The 27,730-nt window shown below is 42.8% G+C and overlaps 1 long non-coding RNA gene across 1 annotated transcript in view; it reads right to left on the bottom strand.

Moving 5' to 3' along the window:
* Window positions 1-27,730, bottom strand: part of LOC113240754 (uncharacterized) — a 500,727-nt gene that overhangs the window by 445,706 nt on the left and 27,291 nt on the right. The window contains exons 2-3 of the long non-coding RNA XR_003311279.4: window positions 13,520-13,639; window positions 11,608-12,296 (exon numbers count right to left, since the gene is read on the bottom strand). This is a non-coding gene — a long non-coding RNA (uncharacterized LOC113240754). The remainder of the gene's footprint in view (window positions 1-11,607; window positions 12,297-13,519; window positions 13,640-27,730) is intronic.

Raw genomic sequence — 27,730 nt, 5'->3', positions numbered from 1 at the left:
GCATCAGCATTACCTGAGAACTTCCTAGAAATGCAGGCTCTCAGCCCCACCCAGAACTACAGGATCAAAATCTGCCTTTTAGCATAATCCCCATGCATTTCCATTATCCAGAAGCAGTCCACAGCCCCTGTCCATGATGTTGTGTTATTTTTTTTATTATGTTTTCATTTTAACTCCAGTTAGTTAATATACAATGTGACATTCGTTTCAGGTGTACAATATAGTGATTCAACACTTCCATACAACACCCAGTGCTCAGCATGACAAGTGCCCTCCTTCACTCCCATCACCTGTTTCACCCATCCCCCCACCTGGTCACCATCAGTGTGTTCTCTGTAATTAAGAGTCTGTTTCTTAGTTGTCTCTGTTCGTTTGTTTCTTAAATTCCACATATAATTGAAATAATATGGTATTTTTCTTTCTCTGACTGACTTATTTCGCTTAGCATTATACCCTTGAGATCCACCCATGTTGTTACAAATGGCAAGATTTCATTGTTTTTGATAGCCAAATTAGCTATCAAGCTGCTATCAAGCAGCCCGAGTGCCCATTGACTGATGAATGAATAGATAAGATGTGGTATAGATATACAATGGAATATTATTCAGAAGTTGTGTTATTTTTGCATTCAACAAAAAGGCCTCTATGTCCTCCAAAAGGTGTCTTCACAGAGCTGGCAGCACCCAGCTCCTCCCTTCCCTCCAAGCCACCTAAAATAGTTCTATGCTGCACCACCACCCCCAGCCAGCCCCTACAAGAGGCAAGATTCTGTCAAGGAGAGCTACACAACCTAGGGACCCGCACAGAATTTTCTAACCTAATCTTTACCAACCAACCAAGATTTTCTTCTCCCTAGAAGCACTTCTTTCTTTTTCAGCTGTCTTCCACCACTGATAAACAGACCAGTCAGTTCTACTTCAGACATCTCTTCCTCACAATTCTCACAGGCAGAGTTAAAAGGATCTCCTGATGGATTGGGGTAGACTGGAGGGAAAGACAGACAGAAGGCTTCAGGGCCCTCACTATGAGAAGGACGGCATTTCCATGCTGACATGGAAAAAGCAGTAGGAAAGGCAAGTCTGGTAGAGAACACCCAGGACAGGAAGCAATGCTAGAATTAGTTATGTGTGCTGCCCTACAAGAGTTTCCACTCATGGAAACCGCACCTGTGCCCTCTCTCACAGCAGGCTCTATGTATTCTGACAAATGGATCCCAGCACTACTATGCATGCATGTGCAAACCCATACATGTGGGAGTGTGCAACTGGATTATTGCATTAGAAGACCCTTGGGGCTGCTTTTGGTAGCAGGGACTCTGAATGCTTTGTGCTGAGTGTCAGGTGCATATAGTGAGACAAATGCTTAGCCGCTCTGCAATCACATGATCTGACACGCAAGAAGATTACCCATAATCTTGTGTTCCTCACATCAGGAAGTAAATCAACTGGCATCTGGAAAAACAAAGTGCTACATCTTGAGAAAAAACAAAGCAAAACTCAGCTCCTGCTTCAGTAGAATAGATGCAATAATCATGTGTATGTGTATATGCGTATATATTATGAAATTATAATATATATACACCTATATTATGAAATATTACATATAATTATGTAACATGTAGTCATACATTTATACACAAATTATACATCATCTATAAAATATATATCTTTGTGTTTGTTAAAATTTTATAATTTTAATAACTATATTGCATATAACAGTTACAGAATTCTATTCATTTTACTATAAGATATGTTAATCATCTACATTTATACATATTCTATAATACACATTATATAATATAGAACAGAATTATATACCTTATATAGTATAAATTTGTCTATATTTTATGTAACATTCATTACATTTGATAATAATATATAATACATATTATAGAATATATATACAATCTGTATGATCATTAATGTATTTTATTAATATGTACAATAGCCTTAAAAACTACCAAACCATAACATGTATATAGGTCCCAAATTAATTCATGACCCATCACAGCCAGTCTGCCCTCTTAAGCTCCAGCTAATGTGGAGCTGTCCTCAGTGGACATTATGACCTCATTCTTAAACCGGCTCACATTCCTCACCTGCCCTCATCGTCCCCTTTAGCTCATGAAACATGCACCCACCATCCATTTTTACATCCTTTAAATGTATTTTCTGTGCTATTAGTCATCCATTAACTTGAACGTTTAAAAAGATGCAAGTAAGGAAGATCGGTAGGAGAAGAAAGGGAAGAAGGGGGGGTAAAAAGAAGGGGGAATGAACCATGAGAGACTATGGACTCTGGGAAACAAACTGAGGGCTTTAAAGGGGAGAGGGGTGGGGCATCAGGATAGGCTGGTGATGGGTATTAAAGAGGGCACGTATTGCATGGTGCACTGGGTGTTATACACAAGTTATGAATCACGGAACTTTACATGAAAAACTTGGGATGTACTGTATGGTGACTAACACAATAAAAAATTATTTAAAAAAAGTAAAAGATGCAAGGAAAACTGGACAGAAAATTCATCTTAGCACCATGAATGGCTCTCAAAGACAGAACCCATATAGAAGAGAGATGATCAACTAGCAGATGAGGACTGGGGCACAGACCACTAGATGAGCTGGCTCAGGGAGGTCCCAGAAAGCGACCATGAGGAACCAGCCAGAGGTCTGGAGTAAGGGAACGATTTTGGATGACCAGACACATACAAGACCAAGTGTGAGTGAATGGTCACTAAAATAGGAATGGTTTCTATACAGGCACCATTTTGTCAAGTATCTCCTATCTCCATAAGCTGAACATGTATTCGTCAGGGTAGGATAACTGTTGTCACAAACAGTCCTTCTGGTTCAGCACAATAAATATTTCTCTGTTGCCCGCACAACATTCCAATGCACAAGTTTCTGCTCTGACAGCGGTGCTGTGCACCTCTCCTTGTTCTTTCTTGTGAATCTTCCAAATTCTGGGGCTATAAAGAACTCGCCTTCCAGATACACCAAGGGAAAAAGGGGACATGGAGCATTGCACATGAGGCTATTTGGAGCTAGGACTGCAGGTGACATGTGTCACTTCAGCCATATTCCCCTGGGCAGAACTCTGGCACAGGGCCACCCCACATGCCAGGGAAACAAGGCAATGTGGCCTAGCTGAGCACTCAGGAGGAAAACTAGCTAGGGACCACAAAGACGGGTAGATCATGTAGAAAATAGTCCTGGAGTAAAGACCTTTTAAGACATGGTTTGACCAGTTGAGGAATATCTTTAGAACTACCACCATCCTCTTAACCTTGGGCTTAAATTATAAACAACAAAAATAATAATTAGGTTGGGGGGATAAACTAAAACCAGCGAAATGCATGCTAGGAAATATATGATGAACTGGAATTAACTACTCTATACACGTAGTGTTAGCTGTCCATCCCATCAATGACAAAAAGAGAGAAGAAAACCACAGCTCCAAGTGCCTAGGCAAGTATGCCTGATTTGATTTCGAGTCAGACCCGCTCTGTCTTTTACTATCCTGCTTCTCCCAGCATTGTCCTTATTGCCAGGGGTTGGCCAACTACAGCCCACAGTAACATCCTGTTAACTACCTGTTTTGGTATGGTCCAAAAGCTAAAAATGGTTTTTACCAAAAATAAATAAATTTTAAAAATGCTTTTACATTTTTCAAATGGCTGAACAAAATCAAAAGAACCATAAAACATCAAGGCCCATTAAAATTAAATGAAACTGGAACTTCACTGTCCATACATGAAGCGTTACAGGAACACAGCCACATTCATCTGTTTAGATGTTGTCTGTAGCTGCTTTCATACTACAACAGCAGAGTTGAAACCTTACAACAGACTGTATGGCTCACAAAGCTGAAAATATTTACTATCTGGCCCTTTACAGTAAAAGTTTACCCACCCCTGGTCGAAGCCAAGCTGGCTACTTTCTGCTGTCAAAAACTGTTGTCAAATACACAATGTTTTCACTTCGCGCGATGCAGTATGTTCAGTGATCAAGCTTTTCAGTGTTTCTGCCGAAACCAAGTAACAGGTTGGCAATTCTTCATCTACTCCCCTTGCTTTTGCTGCGTCAATCCATACTACACAGGAAGCTTAGAATACGGAGCAGCTACAGCGCGCAGAGACGGCAGGAAGCCCCCTCTGCTTTTCTATGCATGAACTGGGAAGATTTTGCTATAACTAAAAAGTTTTAAACAGAAGAAAAAATGCTCAGGCCTCTGAATAATCTGGAAGATTTCCCACCCTTTCTTCCAAGCTCTGTCCTCCATGACTATTTTCTACGTCTCATTTATAAACACCACTGCTCCCAGCTATAGCAGCTGGGATTCAAAACGACTTCCTCTGCCGGTGATTTATCATCACACTATTTTATACACACCCTACATCAGCTTCCTAGGGCTGCCATAACAAAGTCAAAGCCAGCATTACTCAAGTCTGTCTGAATTCAAAGCCCAAAATAATTCCCACTAGCCCATCTTTCCAGCACTTTCTCTACCCTAGGATAATGGCCATGAAGCCATTTATTCCCCCTCGTCCCTCCCCCACCACTATACAGAGATCAACTGGTTCTATCCTACATTTTCTCATCTATGGGTCCTTTTCCTCCACCCAAACAAACTGACTACTTTCCTCTTCGGTGTTCATCACATCCAGACTCTTATTCCTAAACTCAACTTTGTTTCTCCTTTACTCTTATTTACAGTTGACATAACTAGACTGAGCAATACTGCAACTAATAAAAACTATTAATACATATTTACATCTGCTAAAGTTTCATAATTTATCATATTTTTTTCTTACTGGTTTCAACCCACAGCCTGCCCAGCAAACTCCTCCAGCTGGCCAGACTCCTGGACTTGCTTCTGCAGCAGCACCATTATTGCCCCTTGTAGGCCTCTACAACTTCGCCAGGCTGCTTGGCAACTCAACTTCCCATATCAAATTAGTTATATAACCATGCTTCAGGCAACTTCTGTTGTTATTGGTAAGTGACTATAATTGGATGAAGCCACATATTTTTCATGAATGTTAGGTCATTTTTGCTCCTCCAGCCACAATTTACAAGGGGCCTACCGGAAACTAATCTCTCAGTTTTGCAAGTTTCCACAATACCATACGTCAATGGGCCATTACTTCATATAAACAGTAAATAAAATCCTCAAAGCGGCAAGGTATTCCCCCCAAATTTATTATTATTATTATTAAATAAATACACTACCGCACCTCACCCCCTGCGAAGTCATGAGCCAACTCCTATTAACTAAAATTACAAATTCTATTATAAAGTGATTACTCCTTTCCGGAAGGAAGAGAAAAAAAGGCAACATTAGCTGCTAAAATTCAGAAACTGGAAGTAATGCAAACAGCTACCAAATGGTCGTCAGGTAAAAACAAAGACCAAACATTCGTAATTTAGCCAAGATCCTAATCCACATTAACTCATAACAATGAATTAATGGCACAGATGGTTGTCATGGTGACCTCATTTTGGCTTTAAGAATCTAGATATCAGATGACGCGTATGAGACATGACGTCGAAATAATGAACAGGGGGCATGCTTTAGATTCCTGGCATCTCTGACCTTCTTAAATTTAAACTACCTTTTAAATCCATCTGAAAATATTCAAGATAGCACTCACGCCTCCTGATTTATGCTAACAATTTGATTGTCTTTCCCTTCTCTTAGCAAAGCTAACCACATTTGAATATCCTGAACGATTTAACCACCTCAACAGATTTCTGATCAAAGCAAGTGTGAAATAATTTTCCCAGCTTTGTACAGCAAAATTCTTTATGCAAGTAAGTCAACAATACGGAGAGGAGATAATGCAATTCAAAGGGCGTGAAGACAGGGCTTATAGAAGAGGCATTTGCTAATATTATGTGAAATTGTTTCTTTTGTTTTCTTAAATCTCAGCTGGGAGGCAGCAGCAACTGAAACAATGTTCTCCCAGTGTAGCACCGTATTTAAGATGCTTCAGAGAATGAAATTATTTTCTAATCATGAAATCCACTAGACTGTGGAACAGCCTAAGAACAGCATGCCAGCAGTTTTGGGTCATTTTGAAGTTAACACACTGGGGAGTCTGGGGTGCCCTGCATTAACTCACCTGAGGCCACTGCTGGAACTAAAGCAAGTGAGCAGTCCTGGGATGTGAGAGAGAACACAGGAGTCCTGCTTCCTGGCCTCCCGGTTTAGCAGTTAATGCAGATAGAACAGCTGAGGAGCTTGCCAAATCAGGCAGGTGACACATGCTGGGGAAGAGTAGGGAAAGTATACCTGCAAAATGTTCTAAGCCTGGACTCTCAAAAGAAAGGTGCTGATCATGAATAATTATAACCCTGACTTTACCCTGCAGTATATTGCAAGACTTTTACCCCGATGGTGAAGAGGTGAAGCACTGGTAATCAAATGAACAGGCCATCTAGATACCCGACTGCATATCTTTCACTCAAGTGTGAGTTACCTATGTTTTTCCTCTTCTCAACTCTGTGTTACCAGGTTGGGATCATAGCATGGGAGGAAAGAAAGAAGCCTTCAGGGTCTGCAAAGGGTGCAGAGTTCGACTTCGAGCCACAGATCCCAACTTTAGCCCAACAGGAATTGACAGGGCCTGAAGGGCTCTTCAGACACAGAGGGCAGCCCCACCTGATTCAATGTTCATTTCTAACAACCTCCCCTCCCCTTCCCATCTATCCAGAACCAGCATTTAATTAAATCAGCCACGGGGAAGATCTGCGATCCTGATTACAAGCTCACCTTTAGATGCTACCTTTTGATTCATGCTCTCTGGTGTTTTGTTGCTACACATTTTCTTTAATACCTGTCTGATTACTACACATTTGAGATTCAGATAGGAGGGAAGCTGCCTAGGTTAGAATCTCAGCTTCCTGGTTACTGTGTGGCGTGGACGAAGTCTCTTAACTTCTCGGAGGTTCAGTGAATGGAGAGAACCTTAGTAAGGACATCAAGGCGGGCTCAGAATGACATGGAGAGAAGCTCAATAAGGACATCATGGGGGCTAAGAATGAAGTGTGAAGGTGCAAGCAGAGCAAGCCTGGTGTACGAAGCATCCAAGAAATGTGGAGGCTTTTATTCTCATCTTTACCAGCCTGTAATATGACTCATACACACAACCAACCCCAATAAATTGACCTCAGTGGATTGTAATTCCTTAAGGCACTCAAATCAGCCTCTGCTGCGTTTCCATAACTCCATCCCAGCCAGATACGTAGTTCAGAGCCTACTTGGTTCAGATGATACTAAGCAGAAGTAGAGAGAATATTACGCTTTTATGTTTAAAAGAAAGACTTAGTAAGAAATTGAAAAAAAAGTATGGGAATAAATAGAAGAAAAGCTTAAGAAGTAAATGTTACGTCTGTAGGAAAAACATTGTTATGTATTGAGGTAAATACTATACCACATTTTCACCTGATGGCATGAGGGTTGCCTAGAAGAAACTGGGATTTATAACAATTTGATTATTTTTTAAAGGACGTAGGAAGAGAAAGAACGACAGAGGTAGAAGGAGGAAGGGAGAGAGAGAGGAAAGGAGAGAGAGAGAGCACGAGGCGAGAAAGAAAGGGAAAGAAGAAAGGAAAGGAAATGAGGGGAAACAAAGGAAAAAGAAAAAATATCTTAAAGCATTAGTTGGTGTTTATTTACAGGCCACACAGACTGTGGTGGTGTGGAGCAGTTATGTTTTGTTCAATGCACCAATATGCTGTTGTTCCCACAGCCTCAATACCAATCTGAGATCCAAGGGCCTGGAGACACATGGGCCCAGGAGCACCTCCACGCTGGGGGCCGCTGCCCTTCCCAGGAGCCCTGGACAGGTTTCTCCCGCTGCCCTTCCCAGGAGCCCTGGACATCTTCTGTTAGCTGAGCCCTACTCCCTGGTCTCCAGGCAACAGACACCTCCCATCTAGAGCAGGGACATGAATGCTCCCAGGACTGCTACTCCTATTCTATGGAGTTAGGTTTAAATAACCTCTCTCTTCCAGAATCAGTATGCTCCTCCTGACCCATTAACTGTGAAGCTGCAATCTAGTATTTGGAGACTCAAAATCCTTTCTGATTACATACAAACATTACAGTGAAAAGCAACAGTGGGAAAAGAAACAAAAACCAAAGTACAAGAGAGGTTACCACAGGTTATGTGTTGTGACTAAACATAAACACAAAAACACAGATGCATGCACGTACATGTATATGCACATACATGTATACACACCACGTATGTGCATCTACATGCGTGCTGCACAGCTACGTACATGCATGCAGTCACACAAGTATACACACATGCATGCACGCACACACACATACACACACAGGCACACTGTTAAATTAAACAAGGAAGCCATTAGACGGAGTTGGCTCAGATGGCCTAGCAGTCTGAGTAAGCAAAACAAAATCTCAGCCTGCAAATACCTCAAAGTTACAATATCAAAACCTAAGAACAACCAATCACAAACAGCCAAGTAGGCTTGAAGCAGTAGCCAATCAATAATTTCCTTGCTTTGCTTCAGCTTTTTCTTTATAAAAGTCTCTCACTGAGCACCTGTCAGTGGAGCTCTCCTAACTATTTCCAGCTTGGCTACACCTCATTTTACTCAAATAAACCCTTAAAATTTTTAACATCTCTCAGTTTAATTTTTAAACACACACGTGCAAATTTGGATACACGTACACACAGATATATACACCCACACATATTAATGTGGTAAACTCTTCCTCAACAACTAAGAAACTGAATGAACTGTACATGTCAAAGGCTTCTTGCAAGGCAGAGGTCACTGTTTAAAAGACTTTAAACTCGGTTCTCCAGTATCCTCCTGTCACTGATGACTGCCCTGCAATGAGCCACTGGAGGGTGGGGGAGGGGAGGGACAGGGACACGTCACATGTTCTCTCATCACAGTGACAGCCTGGCCTTCTCATGCTCCTAGGAAGCACAAGGAAGCTTTCCATAACCAAAGAGTGAGTCACAGAAAATTGGTGGCCACTGAATCTTCTGTATCTTCCACTAGCATGCTGACCATAAGTTAGCATATAAATCCAAACCTCCTGCATTCCAAGGTTTGCTACTGGACCAAAGGGACCAGTCCTGCTCTCCCTGAGCCAAAACTAGAACAATTAAACAAAATTAGATCAGTTCAGAGAACAAAGACCTCCTCTCCTCCTCTCTGCTCTTTACACCAGGAACCAGCTCCCCCTGCAAGTAGGCAGGGTAGGCAGGTACCCAGGTGGGGCCCAGGTGTGGGGAGGAGTGGGAAGGATGAGAAGAGTACAGTCTATTACCTTATTCCCCATCTGCAGACTGGAGTCAGCGCCACGGGAGGTAAGCAAAGAATTCATCATTAAAGGGCTGCAGGATGCCTGAGGGGATCAAAACCCTCGGGAGCACACCGCCTTGCTCCTCTCCCTTCAAGTCTTTACTCTTATGTAAATGTATTCCCAAAGCAAAGGCCGCTGTGCTTTCCGTTAAAGGACACCAGTGAAGCTGCCTGCAGTCTTCAGCTGCCCGGGTGCTTCTGCAAACATCTTTAGCATCCCTATTAAAACCTGTATCTGCAGGGGTCCAAACAGAAGGACACTGGGAGTGAGGCCGGGTCCCCTGGGACACAGCTGAGCAGGGCTTCAGAAGGGCTTCTCTTGCTGATTTCTGTCAGACCATTTTTTTTTTTAAGACTTTATTTATTTGAAAGAGAGTGAGCGAGAGACAGAACATGAGCAGAGGAACGGGGATAAGCAGACTCTCCACAGAGCAGGGAGCCCGACGTGGGGCTCTATCCCAGGACCCTGGGGTCATGACCTGAGCCAAAGGCAGTCACTTAACCTAATGAGCCACCCAGGCGCCCCTCTATCAGACAATTCTAAGTAATCGGACAAACCAGCTTGTAAACTAAACCTAATTTTCAGAGTAAAAGTTGAAAGTGAGGAAGATTTTCTTTTTGTTTCTTGGTATGGTTTTAAGCCAATGAGACAATGAGAGAGCTATGTCCATGTACTTCTGGTGTCCAACATCCATCATTCTGTTAAGTGTCCAGTTGATTTTAACACCATTTTTGTTCGACATCTTCAAAAATTAACAAGATGGGGGCGCCTGGGTGGCTCAGTCGTTAAGCGTCTGCCTTCGGCTCAGGGCGTGATCCCGGCGTTCTGGGATCGAGCCCCACATCAGGCTCCTCTGCTATGAGCCTGCTTCTTCCTCTCCCACTCCCCCTGCTTGTGTTCCCTCTCTCACTGGCTGTCTCTATCTCTGTCAAATAAATAAATAAAATCTTTAAAAAATAAATAAATAACAAGATGAACCTTAGAGATGTTCATTATTAAATCGTAAGTCAACATATGGAAGCATTGCATTTTCAAAATCGTGTGTGTGTGTGTGTGTGTGTGTGTGTGTGTAAAATCCTTTGGGGCAACACACTGTTTCTATACTTTCTCATTTCAGGGATAATAGGGAAGATAACATTTCACTTCCTCTTGTCTGCCCAAGGAACAATTCACTATATTACTAGCTGTACAAGGTAAAAATTTACAGTAACATTGGTGTAGTAAATGACCCCATTTTGTTTTAATCATATTAAGTGAATCTGCCAGCTAAGACATTGTGATTGGATTAGCTTAAATATCATTTGAGGTTCATCAGGCTCCATTTCTACTTGCAACACACCATGTGCTATTTGACCTGTCCCTTACAACCACAGTCGGGTTTAATAATGCAATTACTTAATTCAGTGCAATCAATATATCACAATCAGGACAAAATTAGAACAGAATGGAGAAGGCAGCAATGATGTATCTCACTGAACCGCCACAATTACCTTCTATCTCCCACCTCACAAAGGTGCGCACAGTTGCAGGTTAGTAACATGCCCAGGGCCCCATGGAGCCAGACCAGATGCTTGGCCACTCAACCTGCCTCATATATATACATATATAGAGCAAATCTTTCACTGTAGCAGATGAAAACATAAAATTTCTCACCTAACACCTGTATCTCTGCATTTTGGTTCCCGGGAAGGGCTTTAGTAGTATATCATTGCCAAGTATAAAGGAAACAAATCTCACCTTCAAAAGTACACAGCAGAATGAATGAGACAGAATACTCAATTCCTGCAGTCTCCATGACTGCTCCCCAAAACAGCAGCCCGTTGCACCCCTCCAGAGTCTCAGATAAAGTCAGTGGGGAAAACGTTTTGCTCCTTGATACTTCCTAGAGCTAACTTTCCCAATTTTTTAAATTTGACTACATTTTTTATATCAACTCCATCTTACAATATTAGTTTGCCTTTTTTCCTTGAGTTCTCACACCACCGTGATGTTTTCAAATTAGTAAGTACTGAAAAGTACTTAAGTACTCAAGAAGTACTGAGAAGTACTTATTCAGGTCCCAGATGGGAAATATTATAGGAGCACTTTCATAGCACAAACATCATCATAGCCCAGCAAAAGGGCGGGTGGCTTTGCAGGAACTTAGGTATTAGCTTCCTGTTGCTCTCTAACAAACTGCATGAAAACTTATTGTAAAGCAATAATGACCATTATGTATCACACTTTCTATAGACCAGGGATTTGGGAACAGCCTACCTGGGCAGTTCTGGCACAGGGTTTCCCGTGAGGTTGCCATCAAGATGTCCGCTGGGCCTGTGGTCATCTAAAGGCTTGATGGGGGTGAGGAAGATCCAATTTCAAGGCAGGGTGTGGACAGAGCTAGCATTTGGTGATAGCTGTTGTCAGGAGGCCTCGGTTCTTCACCACAAAGAGGTCTTCATGAGACTGCAACTGTGTTCATGGCACAGGACAACTGTCTTCTCTGGAGCGAGTGATCCAAGAGAGAGCAAGGCACAGGGGCAATGCCTCCTATGACCTATCCTCCAAAGTAACAAGACCCCATCACTTCCATAATAGTCTATCAATGAGTCATAATACTGTACTGGTCAGTCCTCAGCAAAGTGGAGAAAACTGCGCAAGATGTGACTATCAAGAGGGAAGAATTACTGAGCGCCATCTCCGCGGCTGACCATCCCATGCCTTCCCAGTAAACAGTGAGAGAATTGCGAGAAATGCGTGGTCGTGCTGGAACCTTGACGGAAAAAGTAAGGTCAAGACTGAGTCTTGGGGGACGCCTGGGTGGTGCAGTCGTTAAGCGTCTGCCTTCGGCTCAGGGCATGATCCCGGCGTTCTGGGATCGAGCCCCACATCGGGCTTCTCGGCTGGGAGCCTGCTTCTTCCTCTCCCACTCCCCCTGCTTGTGTTCCCTCTCTCGCTGGCTGTCTCTGTCAAATAAATAAATAAATAAATAAAATCTTTAAAAAAAAAAAAAAAAAAAAAGACTGAGTCTTGGGCTTAGAAACTGGCTCTCCGTGTACCAGAACAACCACCAGCACAAATATGGACATCCGAAGGTGCATGGCAGAGTCCACGTGAGAGAACGATGATAGAACAGATCAAAGGCCATCCAATCCTTCAATCAATGGCTGAGACAGCTAGAGATCCCAAGCCAGAGACGCGCTTTAAGTCAAACAGCAGTATTGCCATTCCAAATGGGGCACTCGGCTTGGGGCAAGATTGCAGGCAGCAGCTGGGGAGAGTCCACCCTTGAGAAAGGAACGGGCTTCAGGGTAGGTCTCCGGGCTGTCCAGAGCATGAGAAGGCCTAACAGGAACCCAGACTCCCAGCGGAGGCTAACGTTGCGCTCAGGGGCTCCGCAGGTGCAATGAGCCCTCCCCGGAACGTGGGCTACAAAGCAAGTTACACCTGCACAAATTCCACAGCCCATTCCTGCGCGGACGCAAGCTTTCAGTCACGGAAAGCTCTAGATGCAGGTTTTAAAACAAGAAAGCAAGCCAGCGCCCGCCAGCCTGTTCCCGGAGTGCATCCAGCCACCCGCACACGGAAGTGAAACCAGCAGCCTGCCCTCAGGCGACGCCCCTCCACAGCCACCACGCCACGGGCAGCGGCTCGGGGCGGCAGTGGCGCCCGGAAAAGCCAGTTCTGTGAGTGTCTCCAAAGCTAGGTATTTACAGCCTCCTCTCTCGGATGCAGGTCTGGAAAGTTGGGGCGCACCACGTGAGACTGCAGCGCTCCGCCCCTCAGGGGGGAGCGCCAGGTTGGAGGGCTGCGGCTACCCAGAGTCCCCTCCTTCCGGGCCCATCTCCCCGCAGTGCTTCCCCCGCGTCCAGGGGCGTCGGCGGACGCGGCTCCCCCTGGCGACGGGGTTGCCGTGAGGGCGGGGAACGGCAGTGAAGCCCGAGAGCAGCGCCGCCTTCTGAAGCGCAAGCCGCTCCGAAGCAATGACGGAGCCTGCAGGCGCTGAGGCTGCTGGGAGATGAGGCGAGGCAGGCCCGCCCCACCGCTGAGGCTGCTGGGAGATGAAGCGCGCCCGCCCCACCGCTGAGGCTGCCGGGAGCTGAGGGGGATGCGCCCAGGTACCACCACCTGCTGGTTCCTGGACGCACCTGGAGCGGGAGGCTTGCTACCTGGGCTGATGGAGACTTACTGTTTCTCCCGTCACCGCCATCGGCCTGGTTGGCGTTCACCGAAGGGCGGCCGGTTCTGGAATTCCCGGGGACTCGCACTGGTTTGGGCCACATGGTCGCTGTCATTCAAGGCATGGTATCTGTGTTCGAGACAGAGGTAGAGGGAAGAGATTAGCGTGCACATCCTCTATCCCCTTCATCAAGAAAGCAAAAACTCTCCTTGGAAGCGCCTAGGACATGTGCATGCATGGCTAATTGCCCAAAGAGAGGGAAGACCAGCCTCAACTACAAGAGAGGTGAACAATGGACAAGGGAGAAAGAAGACAAGGGCGACATCAGGATTCACCATATACGAGGGTCTTCCACAAACCCCTCCTTCGTCTCTTTTTTATGACATGTGGTTTTCTCATGATTACACATCAGTATAACTGTCCCAAAGCATATTTTCCAGAACAATAGTTCTTCAAGTTCCACCATGAAAAAAAAATGAAGATTTTAAGGGGGGAAAAAAGGAGATTAGTATTTCCCCCATTTGACATGCACAAAGCAAAACGTAAAAAAAAGGTCTCTAAGAAAACTTTGGACTCCATGTGGCACATACTGAACATTCAAGATTCCATTTCCTCCTTCATTCTTAGGAAGAGAAGGGTGATTTAGTTTACCACCATAATGTGCTCTGTTAAAATATCCATCTTTCCTGAAGCTGCAGGTAGCCTTGGGTTATCATTCCAGCTAACAAAACCTAAGGGGGGGCTCCTAGAGACTTTGGGGAAAGTGTTAGCTTTCCTGATGAAGGCATCTTTCCTCTTGCCATCCCCCCTTCCCTCCACCCTTCCTAACCCCTTTCCTTTCACCCCTCTATCCCTCCTTCACTCCATTCCTCCTTTCTTCTTTGAGCCTAAAACATTTGGGGAAGCCATCTTGCATGTAGGAGGCAATAAGCATGAGGATTAAAAGTACAAGCTGAAGACAAGAGAGGAAGAAGACAGTCTGGGATGCTGGGGAGAGTGTGAAGTCACTGCAGCAGCCTTAGACTGTGGATCTTTTGTAATGTGAGAAGAAATTAATTCCTGCTTGGTTAAAACTGTGAGTCGACTTTGTCACATGCAGCCAAATCCCACCATAACTGATATGATTAGCCCAGTATTGCCCAAACTCATTTGGACACAGAAACTCTTTTTCCCTGCAGAATAATTAACCACATCCCACAGAATTGTTGTTCTATTGAGCATATTTTAGGAAAGACTGACCTGGTAGCATTTGAACAGATTTAAGTGGGAGAAGGAGGGCAGCTCCCCTACCGTGATGTTGTGAGAGCCCATGTGCTGCTCCTTGGGTGGGTGGAGGGGGTGCCAGAAGGGAATAAGTTTTAATGGAATGTTACCATAATTGAAAATAACTCAAAGAATGAGAATCAGAAATCCTAGAAGCATTACATCAAAAGTGTATTAGTCACCTTTATCTTCAGAACACAAATATGTTCAATATTATGCCCTGCTGTGGAATTTATAATCTAGTTTTCATTACTAATTTGCATTACTTGGACAAGAGTTATAATTTAAAACATCTTCCACAAATGAAATATACTTCCCAGCTGGTTGCTACTCCTGCCTTCTTCCACCTACGGTAATTCAAAATAAGCACCAGCTCATTATAATTATTATTTTATAAATTCCAATAGCATGTAAGTCGAGGAGGCAATGTGTATTTGCTGAGAAGTACATTAGGGCTTGCACGCTGTCCTTGAGCTGTGCCGTCCATGAGGGTAGCCACTGGCCACATGCAGCTACTGAGTACTTGAAACATGGCTAGCCTGAATTGAGAGGTGCAGTAAGTATAAAATCCACTCAAGATATGGAAGATTTGGAATGAAAAAGAGAATGTGAAATACCCATTAGTAACTTGTTTATTTATCATGTGCCGAAATGATTTTATTTTTGATGTACTGGATCAGTTGCATATATTATTAAAGTTATTTCTCTGTTTTTTTTATCACATTGCATTTTTTAATGACACTGCTGGAAAATTTAAAATTACCACTAGGGCTGGCATTGAGGCTGGCATTCTATTTCTATTAGATATTGTGACCCTTTGAGGGAGGCTCTGGGCTTCAGTTTCCCCACCAATAGGGGGGGTGATTGCTCCCAGTTTTAGATCTATGAATTGTAATAAAATTTGTGCATTTCCTCTTTCCCTTTTTTGTTTCTTAAGAAAAACTATGGACTCTGAGAAACAAACTGAGAGCTTCGGAGGGGTGGGGGGTGGGGGAATGGGATAGGCTGGTGATGGGTAGTAAGGAGGGCACGTATTGCATGGTGCACTGGGTGGTATACGCAACTAATGAATCATGGAACTTTACATCAAAAACCAGGGATGAACTGTATGGTGACTAACATAATATAATAAAAAAATATTTTAAAATAAATAAATAAATAAAAGTAAATATTCCATAAAAAGAAAAAGAAAAAAAAGAAAAACAGTCACTTGAATATTTTCCTGGGGAGAACACTGAGCTTGGAGTCAGAAAGTCTGGTTTGAGTCCTGTTTCTGCCACTCCCTGGCCAGGTGACTTTGGGTAAGTTGGTAATTTTTTAGTATCAGTTTCACATGGGAAGAACCCATATTTGAAGTGTTTTAAAGAAAATCCTACCTGAATGTGAAGCTGGCTCTCAGTAGACACATGGTTGTCTCGAAAGTGAGGGTGTTTATTTACAGACACAGAAAACAGTATATGGGAACACTTATTTTAAATGATGGAGGAGCATTTTCCCAGCAGCTCGCAGCCCACAGCCTAAAGTACAGAGGTCCATAAAATGCCTCCCACAATGTCCACATCAGTTATTTTCAATCATTCAGCTGAAGGCTGAAGCGATTAGCACTTAGGTTCCCAGCAGGAAAGGAATCTCAGTAAGACAACAAATATGTACCAGGTGCTATTCAGGAACTGAGAATACAGCTGGAAAACAAAAATTCAGACATGACTCCTTCCTTTCGTGGTGCTTATTTTTCTGCAACTCCAGAACTTCCAGCATCGTACAGATTTGTGCCATAGTGATGAGGAACAAAAGCAGTGAGCACAATAGGTATGCAGGTGTCAAAGTTTCTATAAACACAACAGAAAGTTCCTCTCTGTGAAAGAACTTTTGAGACATTACATGCAAAATGTCTAAGAATTCTGCAATGAGTTTAAGTCCTGTGATGTAAGTAAGTGGCAAGTCAGGGATGGATAAATATAGGATGACTAAGAAGACAAAAGAGGTCAGCCGAGAACAGATACTCGGAGCAATGCTAAAAGCCAAATGAGAGGAAAGTCTAGGGGACCCAAAGCAGAGAGCATACGTAAGGCCTGGGGCAATTTCCGGAACTTAGGCTTTCACGTGGGTGTTTTCAGACCTTGGGCAGCACTGTGCCCAGCATCCAAATTTGCAGGTTCAGCTCAGGAACCAACAGGTCACATCCAAAGCCGCTCACTAGCTGTAACTGGAGAGTCTTCCTTAAATTCTTTATACATTTATACTTTATGTGTTATTAAGCCCCTGGCCGTGTATGTACTGTCACCATTCATGTCACTCAAGGAATCACCCTCAGGTCTATAAAGAATCAAGTTACAATCACTGACTCCTATGTTCTACAGAATACTGGCTCCTGGGACAGCTGTCATCAGACACATGCAGTGTCCTGACCACTTGGAAGGAGAATGGTCCCCAGGCCAGCCCTTTCCCAATCTCATTTCTTCATTCATTTTAGTACATATGTATTCCATGCCTGTGTTATGGGTTGGACTGTGTCTCCCCAGAATTCATATGTTGAAATCCTGACCCCCAGGACCTCAGAATGTGACTCTATTTGGAAATAGGTCCATTTCAGATGTAATTAGTTAAGGGAGGATGAGGCTGTACGAGGGGTGGGGGAGGCTAATCCAATATGACTGGTATATTTATAAAAGGGATATTTGGAGACAGACTCACACACAGGGAGAACACCATGGGAAGACTGGAGCTTTGCCACAAGCCAAGGAACTACCAGATGCTAGGAAAGAGGCCTAGAACAGACTCTTCCCTAGAGCCCTCAGAGGGAGCCTGGCCCTGCCAACACCTTGATCTCACACTTCCGGCCTCCAGGACAGTGCGATGATCAAGTTCTGTTGTTTAACGCACCCAGTGTGGGGTGCTCTGTGCAGCAGCCCTAGCCGACTAACACAGCCTGCTGAGTGCCAGGTCTGCTCTGACTGCTGAACCCACCCCACCGGTCCTTGCCTCGCAGAGCTTAGGTACTGGACAGCTGACATGGGAGTGAAGAAGATGATTTCAGATGATGTCCTTGGTCACACACACTGCATTGTAGATTCCTCTTCATTTTACCACTCACAAAACTGTGAGCATGTAAAGACTTAAATCAAACATGAATAGGTGTGGTGCTAGTATGCATTCCACTCCAGGAATGAATGGCCAGTGGGCATTCAGAATCTCCCATTACAGAATCTTATACTTACAATTCAATCCTACTTCCACTTTTCTTCCTCGATGCACATGGTCACTATCCAGTATGATGCCTTTTAATCAGCAATATTTCTCCTGTATTCCTTCTGTGTAATACAAAGTTATATCTTTGCAGTACAAGTCCATAAAACCTCTCCTAACATATAGCCTACTGAGGCAGGTTGGGAAAAATAATTCTTTTCATTGTCTATCATTGGGCATTTTTTAAGACTTTAACAAGAGTAGAGAATTATATGAATGAAAAGTAAAAGTAGAAAGTTGGGATGATTTATGGGCCACTATGCTGACAGTCCCAAAAGGAATGTACTAAGGTGTATGTTATACAGACTAATAAATGGATAAAAGATATTATCATGAAAGTACAGAATAGATTGCCTGGGTGAAGATGCTTGGGGAGTCTTGTATGGCCTAATCTGAAAACAGAACTTTAAAATGTGTAATATAGTCAATGTCAAACTGAAAAAAAGTTTTTTGATAATACAGTTTAACCATTCATATTTTTCCATCATCTCAAATACTTCTTTATCAGAAAAATAAGTTTTCTGTGTATGTTGATAGATACCACAGCGAGGATAGATAGATAGATAGATAGATAGATAGATAGATAGATAGATGTGGAGGGATACACATAGTTGTATCCTAGGAAATAAAGTGCCGAAACCTTCTGGATTATCTCATCAGTTAGGGTTTGTATTTTGCTTTTTCTTAGTTTTTCAGACTGTCTTCCCCAAGTCCTACTGTGCCTCTTTCCTCTGGTAGGGCATTTGCCACTTTGTCAGGACAAGTCCTCATTGTTCTTCATGGTACAGAGCTATCCTAGCACTGCAGGTGTTAGGCATCCTTGGACCCACTGTACCTTACAACCCTCAGCATTAGGATGACACAAACCCCTCCCTGCACACTTCTGAGCTCTCATCTTGATCAGTGGTTGCTCCCAAGCTAGCCAGAAGCTTTTCCCAGTCTGCCCAGTGCTGTCCTGCTCAGTGTCACAGAACAATCTGGATTGGGTGGCACTGCATAGAAATGCATTGTTTTGGGGGTGCCTAGGTGGCCCAGTCTGTTGAGTGTACAACTCTTGGTTTCAGCTCAGGTCATGATCTCGGGGTTGTGGAATCGAGCTCCATGTCTGGCTCTGCGCTCAGCCCAGAGTGTGCTTGAGATTCTCTCTCTCTCTCTCCCTCTGCCTTTCCCCCAGTTTGTACTCTTAATTAATTAATTAATTAATTAATCCTTTTTAAAAAATGCGTTGTTCTCCCATCAGCATTGCACCCAAATGCCTGGAATAGTTGCTAGCAACTGGGCCACATTTCCACATGGCCACTGTCTGGGGGACTGCTAGATCCCCTCCACTGCACCTGGCTTGCTCCCCACTTTAAGGTACCTTTGTGGCCACCAGCACATCTAGTTTGACACCTAATTCCCAGATTCTGCCTTTAGAGCCGCAGTTGACCACTGATGCCTGGGTCCCCAGAGATGTGATGGACTCCTCCGGGATGAGGCCTGGGCAACAGGACTTTTTAAAGCTCTCGGGTGATTAGAAAGTACAGCCAGGGCTGAGAACGCTGCTCAAAGTGTGCTCTGTGGATCTGGACAGTCCGAGGGTCCATGGACAGACAGCATCAGCATTCCCCAGGGGCCTATAGGAAATGCAGAGCCTCAGGTCCTGGCTCGAGGAGACTGTAATGAGATCCCCTAGTGATCTGTAAGCATGTTATAACACCACTGATGTAAGCTGGCTTTAATGTCCCGTGACTTCAAGCAGCACCTGCATGTGGACGACTCCCAGGCAAACCTTCCCTGATACTGTATACTATGTTTATACTACAATTACATAAAAGCGCCATGACTTTCCATACAGGCTTCCTGCCGCCTCTGACTGGGGAGCTGTGCTGATAACCTGGAGTCTGCAGGCCTTCTCCATTTCCCACTTTCACTGAAAATGTATCTTGTAGGTTGCTGTTGTTTTCCTTGTAGCTGCCAGAGTTTTCTAGGAGACAATTCAGAACTAAGCTGCCACCATGCTCCTACAGAAACAAAAATCACTTTTTTGGACTTTAAAAAAAATAATTGATGATTTATTACCTCTGTTTCCTGTGTTTGTCTCTTTCTGGAACTCCTATTGTTTATATTCTGGACATCCTAGAGTGGTCTTTCTAATTTTCTTTTTTTTTTTTTTTTTTAAGGTTTTATTTGCTTATTTGTCAGAGAGAGAGAGAGAGAGACAGTGAGAGAGCAGGGGGGGAGGCAGGCAGAGAGGGAAGTAGGCTCCCGCTGAGCAAGGAGCCCGATATGCGACTCAATCTCAGGACCCTGGGACCACAACCTGAGCCAAAGGCAGATGCTTAACCCACTGAGCTCCCTAGGCACCCGTAATTTTCTTATCCTTTCCTGTTCTCCATTTCCTTGTCTTTTTTCTCTACTTTCTGGAGATTTCCTTAATTTCATTTTCGGTAGTAAGCTCTTTCTCTGCTTACCCACATCTGGCACATACATTTTCATGTCTCCAAGGCTGTCTTCCAACTGCCAACACCTAACAACTGTCGGCCTGGGGACTTTCTATGGCGACAGTATTCCACTGGGCTCTTATGAGCATCAAGCTATAAATACCGAGAAATTATTCTGCCTTGGGAACAGCCTCCAACTAATAACTGATTGACTCTTTCCACTCAACATACTTCCTTGGAGATACATCCATGTTGCTGTACCAACAGTCTGTTCCTTTTTATTGCCTAGTACTATTCCATCGTATGGATGGATCACAGTTGGCTTCACCATTAATGGTTAATGGTTAATGGCTTAACCATTAACACCAGACGTTGTTTCCACTTTGGAGCTATTACAAGTAAAGCTGCCATGAATATTCATATATGGATCTATGTGTGAACATAAATTTCATCTGTCTGAGACAAAAACCCGCATGGGCTCTTACTGGGACATGTGGTATTGGCATGTTTCGTGGTGCCTGGTGTTTGAGCTGGAGGGCTTTGGACGTCACCCAAGAGCAATGGAAACTGTTCACAAACTGTGGGGCAGATAGGATGCAATCAGACTATTACTAGATGAAAAGTAACAACCTCATGCAATATGGAAACTAAATTGGACATGAAGAGTTCAAGCAACACTGTAATCATGAGTAAAAGGATAAAGGGCGTAAAGAGAAGAGAGTCAATGGGAACAGACAGGAGACATGGATCCAGGGGGCAAAGTTCTTCGGAATCTTACAGGGTTAATTCCATAGCTGGAAAAGGATACCCTTGTAAAATATGACCCTTTGGACTTCTTCAATCCCCAGGAGGATATTTGAGGAGAAATATAAACAAAGCAAAGCAGAGAAGAAACTTGTGCTTAAATTTATTTTTAATTAATGTGTCCATTTAACATTAAAAACTATTCTTATAAACAAAACGATGGCTTAAATAATAGCTGAGAGAAAAATCTCCACCTCATTTTTTTCCTGTCTGCAGCCTCTGTGTACTGCTTTTAATAAAATAAAACATGATGTGCTTCTGTGGGTAAATCATGATTTTCCCCTAATATATTCTAATTCAAACTATTTTCAGAGAGCCCAATCTGAAAATTGCTCCCATATCTATAAAAAGCACATGTATTTTGAGAAATAAAAGATGAGAAACAAGAAGAAAAAGATACTTAAAAAAAAAAATTCTGCAGCCTGTCTGGTTAGAGCTTGAGCCAAGAATCTGATGTCCTGAGAAAATAATTCTTTCCGACAGTTTTAGAAAAGGAAGAACCCAGATAAAAATAAGCCTCTAGCAAATGGAGCCTGGACAAGAATCCATCCCCAAAAAAATCCAATTAAAAATATATATTATCTCACTTGCCTTTCTTATTTTGGGGTACCTTAAAGACAAATTATTATTAAATCCTTTCAAAGAATTGTCCAACTTTATCATAACCCCCTAGCTCTTTGCAGTTTCTTATTGCAGTGGTAAAGTTGGGGGTGGGTAGTGGCTTATTGTGTCTTGTTCTATTTTGTTTCTTCACGACAAATCCTGAGAGGTGGGAAGCAGCCCCACCATTCCATTTTTCAAATTTGGGTGATCAGGAAAGCCAGTTTCAATAAAGAAAAAAACAAAACAAGCAAAACTAACAAGGAAACAGAAAACCTGTGAACATACATTAGCACTCAGTTTTGCAAAGCCAGGGGAATAACACCATGGATGAAATTTGGTGACATCAGACAATTACGAGTAGCCCCAATCTAAGACACTGTGGACCCCCAAATCTGGGTATTGCTTTCCCTGTCTGAATCTTTTTCTCCAACTGCCTCTCTCTGCAGTCTGTTCCTCTGTTCTACTACACAAGGAATGCAGGGTTCTGTTCCAAGGATGACTTTAATGAGATGTTAGGCCAAGCTTCACGGGTAGAGCCACCTCAAAACTCAGAAGCCCCTTCTCATGAGGCTGTATGCTGTGCATTTCCTAATACTCCCGAGCAGGCAGTGTGGGGTTTTCTACCATGTTTAAAGACCTCAACATACTCCTTTCAAGGCTCCCAATGGTGGAGAGACTTTATGAAATCAGATACACATCAGAGTCCTCTAACTTGCTTGTAAACCCTAAGTTTCCCAGAACTTCTCCATGTGAACACATTCACCACTGAACCATAAAACACACACAAACGTATTCCGTTTCTAATCACCTGTTTCCTTGAATTACCATTATAGGTGTTAAGGTCCTAACATATGCATAACCTCCAGCCAAGCAAAGGAGAAAAAGGATAATTCCAATCTGAAGGATGATTGCATACATGAAAGCTTTTAAATCTTTATCCATTAAGGAAGAAGTATCTTTAAAACTACTCTTTTGTTCAAAAGCAGAGCACATTCATGGTTTTCAAATTTACTGTATTTGAATTCATCTTTTTGAATCTTCAATCGCCTTTCTCTTTATGTTTAAGCAGATCATGTCCAATACTGGTATTTTACTAACCACATTCTCATACGTTGGTTAAAACGTGTGAGTATATGCACCATGGTAGCCAGCCTGCAACATGGCCCCCAATGATGCTCACCAACTGGCATTCCTTCCCTTGCAGAGTCCACTCCCACACTGAACCAGAGCTGGCCCTGCACCAAGACAATACAGCACAAATGACAGTGTGTGATGTCCAAGCCTAAGCCATGAGAGGCATCAAAAACCATAAAAGTCTTTTGCATCACCCACTCGGTGCAATGCCATCCACCATGCTGTGAGGATACTCAGGCACCATGTGAAGAGGCCAGGTAGAAAGGGAGTAACTTGTCACGCAAGGGAGGGAGCAGCCTTGAAAGTAGACGCCCTCCCTAGTGAAGCCTTCAGATGACTGCAACCCCAGTCAACACCACACTGCATGCTCTTGAGAGAACCACAACCACAACCACTCAGCTGAGCCACTCCCACATTCCCAGTCCATAGAAACCCAAGACAGAAGGAACTATTACCATCGTTTTAAGCCCACTACATTTGGGGGGGGGGGGGTAATTTGTACAAAGCCATCGTAATTTGAACACACACATATATACATAAAGGGCACAGATTACCCAGAAAAAGGACTCAACTCCAATAGGAAAAAAATTTTTCAAGGTGTCAATTCTTCCAGCAGATTATTCGCTGGATCAGATAAAATACTTTTTTAACTGATAGTCTTTAAAATATCAAAAAACAGACACGGATATTTTGTACATCAAATAAATTTTTTCTTCTTAGAGTCCCTGCACCTCTTCCTACAAAGTTCCTTTTTCTGATTATACTCTGATAAAGGGAGTAGAGATGGTCTCTATGGCTCTCCAGAGTTTTCCACGAATGTCTACATCGGTTGCCAGCAACCCATGTGAGTTATGAAATTACACCATATATAATCTAATTGACAAAAAATATTAATCAAACTGAGACTATGTTGAGTATGACAATTTTTTTCTACAAAAGCAAGCTTTATAACTTAATTGAGTTTGAGGGAAAATATTGAGATAAAATTTTAAATGGTCTATCAAATATTTGCATTGGAGGAGGGTTAAACTCCTGTTTTCTCTTTACTCTGTGCATGTAACAGACTGAATTTTAAAAGGCACATTATGAATAAGACTATATGGGATATGCCAAGCCCTCTGATTTTTAAGAAACAAATTATTTCTCTCTTTATAGAGTCCTACCAACCAGACTTGCTGTACCTTGCTACATGTTTCTAGTCTTGCTACCTCTATGCCAAGATGAAATTCTTATCACATTAGCCAACGTCTTCTAGCCAAATGTATCAAATTATATTCATGGAATCAAATGTATGAGAGCTCACAGATAAGTGGAATAACTCAGCTCATGAAATTATATGGGCAAATCCAATATTCAGATGGCCTCTAAAGGCCAACACAGCCTGTCATGCACAATAAAATTTAAAACAAAAATTAAGAAGGTTCTCCCACTGTAGCAGGGAGTTTCCCAAGCATGGAAAACTGCCTTCTGTATTCTGGGTAATTACCCAAAATATAAAATGTCTATTTAATAGTCCTTTCTTCAGCCAGATATTTCTCTACCCACAGCCATCACCTTCTCATTCCCAAGTCTACAATCCAATTTTTTAAGGAAATATCACGGGTGAAGGCGGGTAGGGAGGGGGAGAGGAAGAAAATTTAGTCAGTAGCTATCCTACTTCCTGGTGTTTCTGGATTTTATCCTTTACATCATGGGAAAAGAAATGGCACATATTGGCTTTCTGTTTGCCCTTTTTTTTCATGTTTACTGAGCACTTTTTTTAAAGATTTATTTATTTGAGAGAGAAAGAAAGAGAGCAGGAGAAGCAGGAGCAGACGGAGAGGGAGAGAGAATCCCAAGCAGACTGTGCTGAGCCCAGCACGGGGCCCAATCTCATGACCCTGAGAACACTACCTGAGTTGAAACCAAGAGTTGGACGCTTAACCAAAAGTGTCACCCCAGCACCCCTACTGAACATTTTCTCCGACGATTGCCGATCTAAGCATTCAACTATTCAGTTAGTATTACTCATTAACTCCCCAGTAACCATGTGGGTCACCCCGCCTTTCACAATGAGAAAACAGAGTCTGAGAGAGAGTACAGAAAGTGTGCCCTGGCTCACAGGTAGTCTGAGGCAGGACAGGTTTACAAAGCCGTGAAGTCTGAGACCAGAGCCTATATACCTTTAAACACTACTCTATATCCATGGTCATTAATGAATAAAACCAGCCACCGAAGTCATCTCTTCTCAGTGGCTTTATAAGAAGCTATTTTATCATCTGCTCTGTGGGGTGGAACAGAGAAGAAATTCGCAAGAAACCTGGGAATCCCCTGCACAGGTGTTGTAAACCTTACACAGAGTCCCTCAGACATTCCAGAAACCTATCAAAGATGGCAGTGACACCGCTACATGGGGTTAATATACAAAGAAGCACAACGAAAGGGGTTCTTCTTGACCTACAAGACTGTAATTGAAAACCCAACTACTTGTCTCATTCAACTACTGCAAGAGATTCCCAAAGCAGAGTGCCTTTTAAGGAAATGTGTGTAGTCACAGATTTGGACTGATGGACTGGTGTCAAGTCAAGCATCAGCAAGACAGGCTTAGTGGTTTTAGTCCTATGTGTTCCAGCATTAAATATTACACTGTGCATGATCTTGACCAGTTTCCAGATGAAAGACACACTGTGGCCAATTCAAAATTAGAATCAATTCCTAAAATATACCTCAACTCATGGAAATTGGTAGCAAGTATATAACTAGGGAAAACTCAGAAATTCGTACATTGGAAAAGTGAGTTTGCTTTGCTAATGGCAAGCTGTCTGCTGGAAACTCGTATGGTTGTGGAAGAGCAAACAATAAGTTCATTTCCTTTTGTCCTAGGGACTCAGCAATTCATTACTAGAAAGATTTACAAAAACTCACAGAGAAAGGAATTCTAATGAATGTAAGGAGTTGATGTGGTTGCGGAGGAATTATCAAATCATCAGCCTGCTCTATGGATGAGGCAATTTGAGTGAGATCAATACACCTGAGCATAAAATAGACAAATCCTGAACTGCTTGCCAAGGTAAAGTGCCCTTAGGTGAATAACAATAATGATGATGATAACATTATTAAAAATATCATCTGGGGTTTATGTCCATTCCTTGAAAAAAATTACTTCCTGAGAAATCGTCACTGGGTAATATTTAACTCTAATAGAGCATTACAGTAGACTTTTGACCTGTCTGGGTTTTTTTCCCAAGATGTCCAGTCCAGTATGCAAAAATTTAATTTGGAATCTTAAAGACAAAAGGTATCATTGAGTCTTTAAAGAGGGTTAATGCAGTTATCTCCATTTTAAAATGATGGATCTGAAAGTCAGACAAGTTGCCTGCTTTACCCAAGGCTCTACCTTCATTGTGTTCGTGTGTTTGTCGATTCACACGGTGTTACCCAGCCCGTACATGTTGCATCACTGTTAGTCAATGGCAAAGCTAACATTAGATTCAGATCTTCTGACTTCAAGTCAAAGATGTAGAGAAAAAACAAAAGCGTACCTACGTCCACTAGAGCGGGTAACCAATGGAGACAGTCTTCATCCCTGATAGCGATGTCTACAGCCAAAGCACCGTCACCATGGCTGCCATCACGGAGGCCTAATTTATTCCAACAGCCATGGGGAAGTCCAGTAATTTCAAAAACACTTAGGAGTGAGTGCTAGAAAGGTAAAAGCTATGCCTCATTTTCTTCAAACTGATAGCAGGTGGCATAGGAATCAGTTACTGAGACCAGGATATGTGCTCAGTGAAGATTGCTTGAATGAGCCAAGAAAGTTGTGTTAGAAGGTTTCTGTTGCAGTTGTATTCATTCTGTATGCCCTCTCCTCATCCTTTTTGAGAATGACCTTAGGAAACAGAGTGCAGAAATGAGACTAATATTGGCAAAAGCAGAGGTAAAAATGGCCAATATGCAGAGATGGACAACTGTCCAACACAGGCGCACAAGTACTCTTGTAGAAATGCAGCCGTATTGGTGGAATTAGGGACATCAAGAGATGAGAAGCCGAAGGCTGACGGAGAAGGAGGCACACACTACTGCCATAATCACAGACATTGCTGACCTCCGCACATTAGGGCCCTCACAGACTAAAATTTAAAGTTAGACCGACACAGGCACGCAGACCACAGATTCTAAAGAAAACAACTCGTTCCAGCTGGGACTCAGACCATCACTACTCATTACTGGCATCCATATTAAAAACAAATAGGAAGAAATGAGACTTAAAAATAGCGCTCACGATAATTCAGCAGCACACTGAATACACGCAATGTTGATGCTCTTCATGAACAGAAGTCATACCTTCGTTTATCACCAGCTGGTTTCCTTAGCATCCCTTCTCTGCATGTCTGTGTGGGTCTAACTCTTTCAATTGCTAAGCTCCTAATGTGTAGAGATCAGCAATACCTATGAATGGAAACACGTGTTGGGAGTAAAGAAATATAACAAGTGGATGGGAGAATTAAATTAGACATCTTGGGTATTAAAAAAAAAAAAAAGTCATTGAAATTCAAAGACCAAAACTGCTCTCAGCGGAACACAGCCAAGAAAAGAAATTGCAGTTGGACGTTTGCATCAAGGGATGTACCAGAACAAGGAAGCAAAGAGTTAAAAACTAGTTTAAGCAAAGAGTATCAAGAGGGTCCAACACATATCAAACTGGAATTCTAACAGAAGGAAAAGGAAATGAAAAAGTGAAGAAAGTCTTTCACAGCCCAGATCATTC

This window comes from Ursus arctos, chromosome Y, assembly GCF_023065955.2.
Source record: "Ursus arctos isolate Adak ecotype North America chromosome Y, UrsArc2.0, whole genome shotgun sequence".
In the NCBI taxonomy this organism is placed as follows: Eukaryota; Metazoa; Chordata; class Mammalia; order Carnivora; family Ursidae; genus Ursus; species Ursus arctos.
This window is presented reverse-complemented; position numbering and strand designations above follow the sequence as displayed.